Raw genomic sequence first — 11,020 nt, forward strand, 5'->3', positions numbered from 1 at the left:
CTTCCCTATACCATAGTAAAACCCATACGGCCAAATTACTAAACTTCTTGGCCTTGCAAGGATATTGTGTTTCACCCTCTAAGGTTCAGCTTTCTCTTCCTACAGTCACTTATTTGGGCTTCCAACTAACCTCTTCCTACAAGGCCATTACAATGGGTTGGGAAAAAACTCATTTCTCACCTTCCTGTTCTCACTACCAAGGCTAGATAGTGAGGTACTCTCATTCCTGGGACTATCAGAATACTTTAGGGCATGAATTCCCAATTACTCTTTGCTGGCCCAACTCCTCTACGGGGCCCCCTTGAAGAGCCCCTCATCAAACACATCAACACTCCCCTTCAGGCCCTCCAACAAGCCCTCCTTCAGGCCCCAGCCCTTCATTTGCCCTACCTGTCTTGCCCCTTTTCTCTATATGTAACAGAAAACCAAGGTTTTACCCTTGGAGCACTGGGTCACCGGTTAGGACCATCCTTTGCAGCAGCGGTATTTCTCTCAAAATGCCTAGACCCAATAATACAGGGATGGGCACCTTGCCTTCAGGTACTAGCCTCCTCAGCCATTCTAATCCAGGAATCAAAGAAACTAACATTTGGGTCACCTCTAACAGTACTCTTCCCCCATCACTTAACTGACTCTGCATCCTTCCCTCATTCTTTTCCTTCAAATCTCACTGATTGAGGACCCCTCTCTAACCTTCAAAATCTGCCCTCACCCTCATTTCACTGCATCCCCCAAACAGGGCCCCTTACCTTGTGGCTCAAACAGGCACAAGTCTCCAAACTTCACCGAGAACCTGAACAACCCAAAGATCACACTGCCTCAGACGAGTAATTCCCTTTCCCCTTCTCATTACTATCAATTTCTTCTCATTCTAGGGACAGAGCTGGCCTCTGACCCAGGACTTCCAAGGCCTATCACTTCACTTTCCTCTTCCAGCTCGTTCAGGACTTACATTTTCAGGGATCCTTTTCTGACTTCACCCCTTCAATACAACAGGGATAAATGGACCTTGCTGGAACACTCAGTCTAACACCCACACCAATCCTGCTTACTCTCCACACCATATCATCATGGGGTCAGACTTTTATATGAGCCCCCCAGAAACTTACTTCTTAGGCCAAAATAGTTTCCTCACAACATGTATCAATGCTTTTATCCCAGGTCCTGTGTCTTGATCATCCTATCTCCCCAACTCACTCTCTATACTTCGGCTGAGATGGCTAGCCTCATCCCCCCCCCACCCCACTAACAATCTAAATGGGAAGTCATTCTTCCAGTCCTCCTAGGCATTAGTTGAACATCCTTGATGGTAACTCTGGGAACAGCAAGGGGAGCCCCCGGACATAGCCTTAACTTGGCCTCCCAACTTAACCAACTTGGAGAGGAAGTAAACAGAACCATTGACACTTTAACAGAGGATATCTGCCTCCTACAGGCTCTGATAATCTCCCTGGCAGAAATCACCCTACAGAACAGAAGGTCAATAGACCTAATTACAGCAGAAAAGGGAAGTACCTGCCTTTTCCTAGGAGAGCAATGTTACTATATCAACCAATCAGGAAAAGTAGAAAAAAACATATGGATCTTATAAAATCTAACAGCTAAGCTTTAAAGTTCTCTGGCAATTCCCTCCCTTCCTCTCTCACCAACCTATGGAACTCTATCCTTGCTTGAGTCTTACCACTTCTGGGACCCCTCACTTCCATTCTCTGCCTGGCTTTTCTGTTACCATGTGTTTTCAAGTTTTTACTGGAAACCATCATGGAAAGGACTAAGACCTTCACCAACCAAGTGATCAATTAGATGCTTCTGGGAGAATATACTCACTTGACAGAAGAAACCTCCCTTTTGGACCTGCCTCTGCCCCTGTCGCCACCCCTATGCTAGCAGGAAGTAGCCATAAGAAGAGAGCTCCATCCATAAGCCACCCTAAACCCCAGTATCAAAACAAAAATGAAGGGATGTTGGCATAATTACAGCCATCTTCCTTTCCCACCCCCACTTTATAAATACTGTTCTTATTCTCAAGAAATAGAAGCTAACCTGAGATAAAACTTACCAGTCTAGAGACTGCCGGTCTCTCTCTTTTCTTTCTTTTTGAGAGATAGGAGACAACGTACCGGCCTCTGAGATGGGGAGATGGTGGTTTCTCTGTTCCTTCTTTTTTTCAATTAAAAAAAAACCTCTTTCTAGTTGTAGATGGACACAATGCTTTTATTTTATTTGTTTATTTTTTTATGTGGTGCTGAGGATCAAACCCAGGGCCTCACACATGCTAGGCAAACGCTACCACCAAGCTACAGCCCTAGCACTCTGTTCCCTCCTTGAGAGATAGGAGAGCTGCCTGTCTCTGTTCTCAAGAAACAAGTTGCCTTCCACAAAATCAGGTGATGCTTGCTATGCCATTCATCAGGACTAAATTAGCCCCTATTGCATGGCCATGATTCTAGCCTATAAAAAGTAACATTCAAGGTGGGATTGCTGCTGTGTGCTCTCTCTGCTCAGAGCAGCCTGTCAGGCTTCTGACAATAAACCCGCTTCTCATCCCAGGTGTATGAGTGACCAGTACTGTGTCACTTTTCTTTTAGGTTTGATCCTCAGCACCACATAAAAATAAACAAATAAAATAAAGTTATTGTGAAAAAAAAAAAAGAAGCAGGGGACCTGTCCCAAAGGCTGTGAATCTGCCCATCAGGAGGAACAGGGGGCTTTTAAAGAGGTGGCTCAAAGGCTACATTGCATGTATTCTCTGTTACAGTTGTAATTCACTTGTAATTTGGATATAGTCATTTCTGAGATCTTCTGATACCATCCCAGAAATCTGGATTACTTCATTCCTATGATGGGTGTGTACTCAGGGACAGATAACTGCCTAGATACGGAAAAAAGATAATCCTATTTTCCCAGAGATTTGTGAAGGAGCGAGACTAGAGAGGAGCAGGGAGAGAGGAAGAGAAATAAACATGTCCATTTTAAAAATAAGTTGCAGTGGTAGAGCAGCAAAGGCTAAATTCAACACATAAAGTGGACCACTGTTACAGGTCGGTAAGGCAAATTGTACTTCTGTAGAAGGGTGTGCCCCCAAAGGGAATCCAGGGAACAAGCACACCTCAGCGAGCAGTCTGCCAGTAATCCTAACGAAGAACTGCCCCTTCCTCTGATGGGAAGAGTTCGGAGGTACAGTCTAAGGGATTAGCTAATTTAAAATTGGGGCGGGCACAGTTGTAATTGGTTACCTGTTAGGGAAATTTAAAATGGCTGCATTCTAGCCATTGTGGTGGCACACTCCTGTAATCCCAGCGGCTCAGGAGGCTGAAGCAGGAGGATCGAGAGTCCAAAGCCAGCCTCAGCAACAGCAAGGTGCTAAGCAACTCAGTGAAACCCTGCTCTAAGTAAAATACAAACTAGGGCTGGAGATATGGCTCAGTGGTTGAGTGCCCCTAAGTTCAATGTTCAGTACCAAAACCAAAAACAAACAAACAAACAAAAAGCTCCATTCTACCATGTGATTTCCTAACTTAACATGGCTTTATTATACTTTGTGAAAATCTAAGTTACAGTAAACATGCCTGTGTTGCATTACAGTTTTAAGTTTGATAGAAAAGAAAACTTAAATCTTAACAGCAGCTTGCCCAAGGTCATGGTTAGAAATGATAGTACCAAGATTTGAACCCAGGCAGTTTAGTTCCAAAGGATATGCTTGCAATATTATGTTATTCCCCTATGCTTAACACAATGCCTGACACAGATACTCAACAAATATTTGAGTGAAAATTCAGTGGAAGATATTGAGCTTTGTGGGGACACCACATACCCAAATCATAACATATGAGGAGAGAGTGGGGACATGAGTGTGGTTCTTGCTGGTTCAGGTCATAACACAGGCAGTGCTCAGCACAGCAGGCAGCTTCCTTGCAGCCTAGCATTGGAGTACAATTTGGGGAGTTTTTCTTCAGCAATGCACAAGAGCCTGTGAGTTCTTTATTCCTCTTAATATAATATTTTTATTGAATATAATGACAGTAGATTCTGTTTTCAAAAAAATCGACAAAATCTTTTAAACTTTAGTCAGTTTGTCATTTTTAATTATAATGAAAATACGATAAATAAAAAAGATAAATTGAAAAAAATTCAGTGGAAGATGCATGTAAATGACTAAAGCCAGGTTTCTTTGGGGAAAACTAAAATGGAAGGGAGAAAAAAACTGAATTGAAACATATGGTGGACTGGAGCTAGGTTGTGAACTGAGCCAGATTAGACAAAAAGAAAAACTGGTAACGAGAAACCAAGGAGTCCGGCCTAGGCAACGTGTTCAGATTAGAAGCTAAAATGGCCCGGCATATCCAACAAGGTCAGCCAGGGGTCAGCAGAGTTGTGCTCACCTTTCCCCATTAGGTCACCCATCTGAAAGAGACCTCCTATTATATGAGATCAGTGATTTGCTAAACTCTCTATAAGGGACTGAAGCATGATTCCTATATATATATATATAGATGGTGTAGTGGCTTAAATAGGCCCTGTATCTTTTCCTCCCAGTGTTTGTACTTTTTTGTTTCATCTTTACCTCTTCTGCTATTTCACTATTTTATAATGACCAAAAATTATAGTGGAATTGAGTAAACCTCAGCACTCTGCACAAAAGGGTAGGGAACAGTGGGGAGAAAAGCAATAGCATTTCTCTGTTTTTGACAGATTTTGTTGAGCTGAGCTAGCCTATTTTTGTCACTAGATGATGCTAGCACAAATACTTGATGACCTTTTATTTTCAAGGAGCTGGAATCACCTTACTGTGTGTATGTGTATGTGTGTGTGTGTGTGTGTGTGTGTGTGTGTGTTGGGGATTTATCCCAAGGCCTTGAATATGTTAGGGCAAATGCTTTACTGATGAGTGGTATACCCCTCCCTAGCCTCATCACCTTGCTTTTCTAAACATTTATGTCTTAAGTATCAAACCTAAAATGCCTCACAGGTAACCCTATAAAGAGATGTTTTAATTTGACCCACTCTGTGATCTTTGTAACCTGTGCACATTTTGTAGAGACTGATCTACCCAAGTGACCTGACAGTATGCAGCTTCTAGACCCAGGGTCTAAGTAACCAGTCTCAACACCTCAGACAGCTGTAACAGACCTTAAGAGCTTGTTTTGTACTTTGTTCAGTCAGGTTTTGTAGAGTTTGATACTTAAGACATTTCCCAGTTATGTATGATGACAGAGGTGGAGTATCCTCTGTAAAAGAAAAACCTCACCAAATTACAAATATAAAAATAGGTATGAAAGAGAATATTTAGTACAGGCACAGTGGCACACACCTGTAATCTCAATGACTCAAGCGACTAAGGCAGGAAGATTACAAGTTCAAGGCCAGTCTCGGCAATTTTAGCAAGACTCTTTCTGAGAATTAAAAAAGGAATATAGCTCAGTGGTAGAGCATCCCTGAATTCAATCCCCAATACTGCAAAAAAAAAAAAAGGATAATATTTATAACAACTAATAACAACTTATAAAATATTAAAAGCTGACATGTATTCCAACATCATAAAAATTCCCATAGTAGTTTGATTAATTAGATATTAGTCATACTCAAATATTAGCTTTTCTTCTTACAAATTTTTTGGCTGCATACTATTTTTTAAAATATTTTTTAGATGTAGATGGACACAATACCTTTATTTTATTTGTTTATTTTTATGTGGTGCAGGGAATCAAACCCAGTGCTTCACACATGCTAGGCAAACACTCTACCACTGAGCCACAACCCTGTCCCTTGGCTACATACTATTTTATTACTTTGCTTAATTACACCATTTTAGAAGGAGACTAGAAAGAATTCAGTCTTCAGCCAGGCGCAGTGGCACAAAGCCTGGTAATCCCAGTGACTTGGGAGGCTGAGGCAGGAGGACTGCAAGTTCCAAGCTAGCCTTAGCAATTTAGGGAAACCCTAAGCAACTTAGCAAGAACTTTTCTCAAAATAAAAAGAACAGGGAATGTAGCTCAGTGGTAAAGCATTCCTAGGTTCGATTCCCAGTACTCCAAACAAAAACAAAAACAAAGTAGAACAAGATAGGCAAAAGATGGAAAATAGTATACAAAAGATGGAATCTAGCCTCAGAGATCTGATCTGATATTCAATAATGAGAGTTCCAGAGCAGAAAGTAGAGGGAACTATCAAAAATCATCTCTCAAATAACAGTCAAAGAAATTAAAGACAATTCAAGAAAATATCCAGAATTGAAGGCTCTTCGGGTGTCAATGAAATGAATGAAAATAGTCCATGAAAGACATTACATGGCAAATTTTCAGAACATTGATGACAAAGAGGAAATCTTACATATATTTCAGAAAGAACACAAACAACAACAAAAGATTTCATACCAAGCATCAAGCATCATAATAGCTGTGGATTTCTTGGCAGCCACACTGGAATCTAGAAGGTAATGTGACAATGCTTTGAAATTCTGAAGAGAACTTTCATTTTACACATAGCCAAATTGTTACCAAAGGCTCAGTCCTCATCTCTGATGCCAATCCAATAATGAAGACAAGGTTTTGAAAAAAAAAAAATGGTTTTTGAAAAGAAGATTTATTGATTTGCCAGCAAAGGAGAAACACAGGAGACTCCTGTCCCAGAGTTTGTGGTTCTCCCTATTAGGAGAAAGTTAGGGAGAAGAACGTCACAGAAGAGAAGGTTGGGGAAAAGAAAAAAAAACATGTCAGTTTTAGAGCAACAGGGATATAATCAAAGCATAAAGTGAACCACTGTTATAAAATGACAGTTTGAAGACATGTTCAGAAATGAATATCTTCCATAAGCTCTTTCTGGAGCTCCTGGAGAACATGATCCATTAGAATGAGTTAAAAAACCAAGAAAAAAAGTTCGTGGACTCTAGAAAGCGGTTTCTAATAGCAGATATCCCTGGGATGGAGATGAAGGAAGAGTCCAGGACAACAAATGAGCAGCAGGACTTCAGCTCAAACAAGCAGTTTAGATTAGGCAAGAGATCCTGGGAAGAAGGTCAATTTGATGAAATTGATAGAACATCCAATGAATTTGGATATATTGAGAGGATATGCACCCATTTAGGGGAGAGTTAAGTGCTAAGTTATTAATAAGGACATAAAAAATTAAGCAAATGAACAAAAAAACTAACATTTTTTTTTTTGTGTGTGTGTGTATGTGTGTGAATATGTGGTACTGGGGATTTGGGGATTGAACCCAGGGGACTCTACAACTGAGCTACATGTCCAGCCCTTTTTAACATTTTTATTTTGATAAAGGGTTTTTCTGATTTGCCCAGACTATCTTTGAACTTGTGATCCTCCTGCCTCAGTCTCTCAAATTGCTGGAATTATAGGTGTCCACTATTGCACCCAGCAATAACAATCAAGTTCCAGAAAAGCAAAACATTGTATAAGAAAGGAAAAGTAATTATCATACATTACATAGTTCAATGGCCAACATAGTTTACAGTCTTGATAATGTGAGAATTGAATTTTGATTAACATACACTTATAGCCAAATTAGAATGAGGTAGGGTGGTGGAAGGTAGTAAGAAAAATATGCATGTTTATGTTTGTGTAGGTTCATACGTTGATTTCTGTATCTCTTTCCCACTTTGTTTTTAATACCTCCTGATTTTTTTCTCTGACTGCCCTTTTTTTCCTCTTCAAACATATTTTCCAAGCTTTCTATAATGCATGTATAGTAACTTTGTAGTCAGAAAAATAAAAATAGTACAGGTCATTACAAAGAAAAGGTTAGAAACCATGTCTCCAAGCATCCTCAGTTTTTCTTCTTAATTTATCACAGACTACCATCTGTAAATTTTTCTGAATATTATTTGAACCTACTTATTTTTTCAGCAAGTACCACTGCTTGGGCATAATGAATTCACAAGGTCACCCTGCTGTGCAAATTATTTCATAGTATTATAGAGCCTTACATTTTAATTTATCATTGTTGAAACCCATTGAATTCCATTCAAGAATTCTATAAGGTGTGTTTTAGGACAACATGGCTCCAGCAAGGTCTGCAATTATAGGAACACGTGCTTGTGTGAATGTATGTCCATATTCAAGGACTACCTTATCTCAGCAATACCCATATCCCTTTACCACCCTTGCTGATAATTTTTCAGTACTACCTTATCATGCTCATCCAGGTACAACTTAGAGATGACACTCATTCAGTGGATATACAACAGGCCTTAGGGATACTTGAGTTGACAGAGTTGACCCAGGTCTGCACAGTGGCAAGGTTGGTTGAATTGAGGTGATCCACCAGTACAAAGGGGCAGTCCCCATGGCAGTAGAAGGTCTGGTAGCCTGGTGGGGTCGCAATCCAGCCATTCCAACCCATGTTGCTGAAGTACACACAGAATGAGTGGTGCCAGCAGTTATTGCTTTTCCTGGACTGCTGTGGATGGTGTTAAGGGTTAGCTTGGTCCTCCAGCAACTGGTCAAGGCATGGCCCAGGCCATCAGGGTCAAAAGTGACCAGGAAGGGCTGGAGCTGGGCCTAATTCCCACTCTGTTGAGGTAACCATGAGCTAATCCTGACATGCTGGCCCAGTGGGTCAGCATATGATGATGGTGAGTCACCCCTGTGTCCTGCCCATAGTTGGGCGCTTCCCCTGGGTCTAGGAAGAACCCTTCAGGGCTCACTTCAAAAGTTTCCCACCTTGTGGTGGACTAACTGGTGTACAGTAGTCGTGGTAGACTAACTGGTGTACAGTAGTCGTGTGATGAGGTGTTCAGGCACCACTTCCCTGGGACTTCAAAAACCTCAAAAATGTTTAGACAGTGGAAACCTGGCTCCCAGTCTCCTGGTTTACCTGTTCCTGAATGAGCTGAAGTTCTGCAGAGAACACCTCTTTCTCTGGGATGCTGCTGAAGTTAAAAAGGACTCGAAAAGCAGTTTTCTCTTGTCCCTGGGATGTTCTTCATGGTGGAATCTTCACACGGTGTTGGTGTGACTGGAGAGTCACTCTGAGTACTCCAGACCTGTGTGGTGGGCTCTCCCTCCTCCTCCCTAGATGTGAGCTGGAAGCAATCATGCATGTAATCCAGAATGATTTTGCTCTTGCTCAGCTGCGGTGCAGCCTGAACATCTGCAGAAATGACATCTCGAAGTCATGGCACATGACTCAGTTTGAGCGACATCCCCCGTGGGGTCCTGGATCTCAGCAACATTTTTTTTCCCCCAATCTCAGGTATCATCAAACTAGCATGGCTCATGCCTTCTAGCAGGACTTGGCATAAGGAAATGACAATCAGAATTTGGTTGCCAGGAATCATGGTGTCTTGACAGAAAAGAAGGCATACAACAACAGTCCGTGTTTCTTGACAACACATCTTGAACACACTTGCTGGAAAGACTCAATAGCTTTGGCAGTGGGTTTTTCGGAACGGCTCCATAGGTCATCCTCTGAAGGGTTGACCTATGGGAAAAGGCCGGGGACTGGGGCGCTGCAGGCTTGAGACACTCGGATGGGAATCCCACCAGGGACGTAGGCCAGATACTCAGGTGGGGCTGCAGCAGTGTCTCAGGCTCCTGTCCCTCATCTCGATGCCAAACTCACCTAGCTTTCAGCTCTTTCCCTCCCACTGTTCTCTTCTGCCTTCCCAGATTTACTACTGTAAGGGGCTTACTTAGCTCATAGTTGTGGAGATCTAAGATCATGGTGCCAGCATCTGTTTGGCTCTGATAAAGGCCTTCTGTCAATTCTACTCCTAGGTATATACCCAAAAGAAATGAAAATATGTCTATACAAAAAAAAATAGTAATACTATTCATATAGAAAAAAGTGAAAACAACTCAAATGTCTATGTAAAATGTGAAAGATCCATATAGTAGAATATTATTTGGCAATAAAAAGGAAGAAAGTATCAATGCATACTACAACATGCATGACTCTAGAAAACATGCTAACAGAAAGAAACCTGTTATGAAAGTCTACATGTTGCAGGATTCCATTTCTAGATAAGTAAATTTATAACGGAAGAGAATAAATTAGTAGTTGCTAGGGGATGGGGGTATGAGGGAGGGAATGGGGACTAAAAGCTAAGGAGAGGGAGGGAAAAAAACTTTTCAAAAATAGAATGTGATGATGGTTGTACAACCCTTTGAATATATTAAAAAATGTTGAAGAGAACATTTTTTTGTTTGTTTGTTTTTCTTAAGAGTGTGCATTTTGAATGAGTAAATTACATGTTATGTGAATTACATCTCAATAAAGCTGTTTATACAAAAAGAAAATTCGTGTGGAGATAAGTTGAAAGTATATATTTGAAGTATATATTGAAAGTATATATGAAAGTATATATTTCCTATCAAACTTTCATCTCAAAATTTTAGCATTCATTGATGATTCTTGCCTGAATCCGTTATTACTTTGATTATTATAAAATGCTAATTTTCTAATTCTATCATTCCTTCTACATTAGTTGGCATTTTATTATAAAGAAGAGCCATAAAGTCTACTTTCAAAGACAACAAAATGGAATTATACTCTTTATAATAAGTACTTTGTAATTTGCTTTTTAGTTTAATATTATTCAATATTTACCCACATTATCATTTTTAGTGGATGCTAAATATTTAATGGAATAAGTGCATTACAATTGGATAAACAATCCCTTATTGTTTAATATTTTTCCCAACTTTCACTCTTATGAATATAACTTCAATGGACATTCTTTTTTTTCTTTTGGCATTTGTTCATTTATTTAATTAGGACAAACATCTAGAAAGACTGTTCTGAGCTTTTTATATTTCCTCCAAATGCTACTTAAGAACAGAATCATTCCTTCTTGAGTTTTTTGTTTTGTTTTGTTTTGTTTTTATATTTATTTTTTTAGTTTTCGGCAGACACAACATCTTTGTTTGTATGTGGTGCTGAGGATCGAACCCGGGCCACACGCATGCCAGGCGAGCGTGCTACCACTTGAGCCACATCCCCAGCCCTTGTTTCGTTTTTTTACACTATCTGTATCTTATGACACAAAGCCAAAATAAGCCAA

At 40.4% G+C, this 11,020-nt stretch overlaps 1 pseudogene; it reads right to left on the bottom strand.

Moving 5' to 3' along the window:
- Positions 1–7,258: 7,258 nt before the first annotated feature.
- LOC125616617 lies at positions 7,259–10,022 on the bottom strand (annotated as a pseudogene).
- Positions 10,023–11,020: the final 998 nt, after the last annotated feature.

This window comes from Marmota marmota, unplaced genomic scaffold, assembly GCF_001458135.2.
Source record: "Marmota marmota marmota unplaced genomic scaffold, marMar, whole genome shotgun sequence".
Lineage (NCBI taxonomy): Eukaryota > Metazoa > Chordata > Mammalia > Rodentia > Sciuridae > Marmota > Marmota marmota.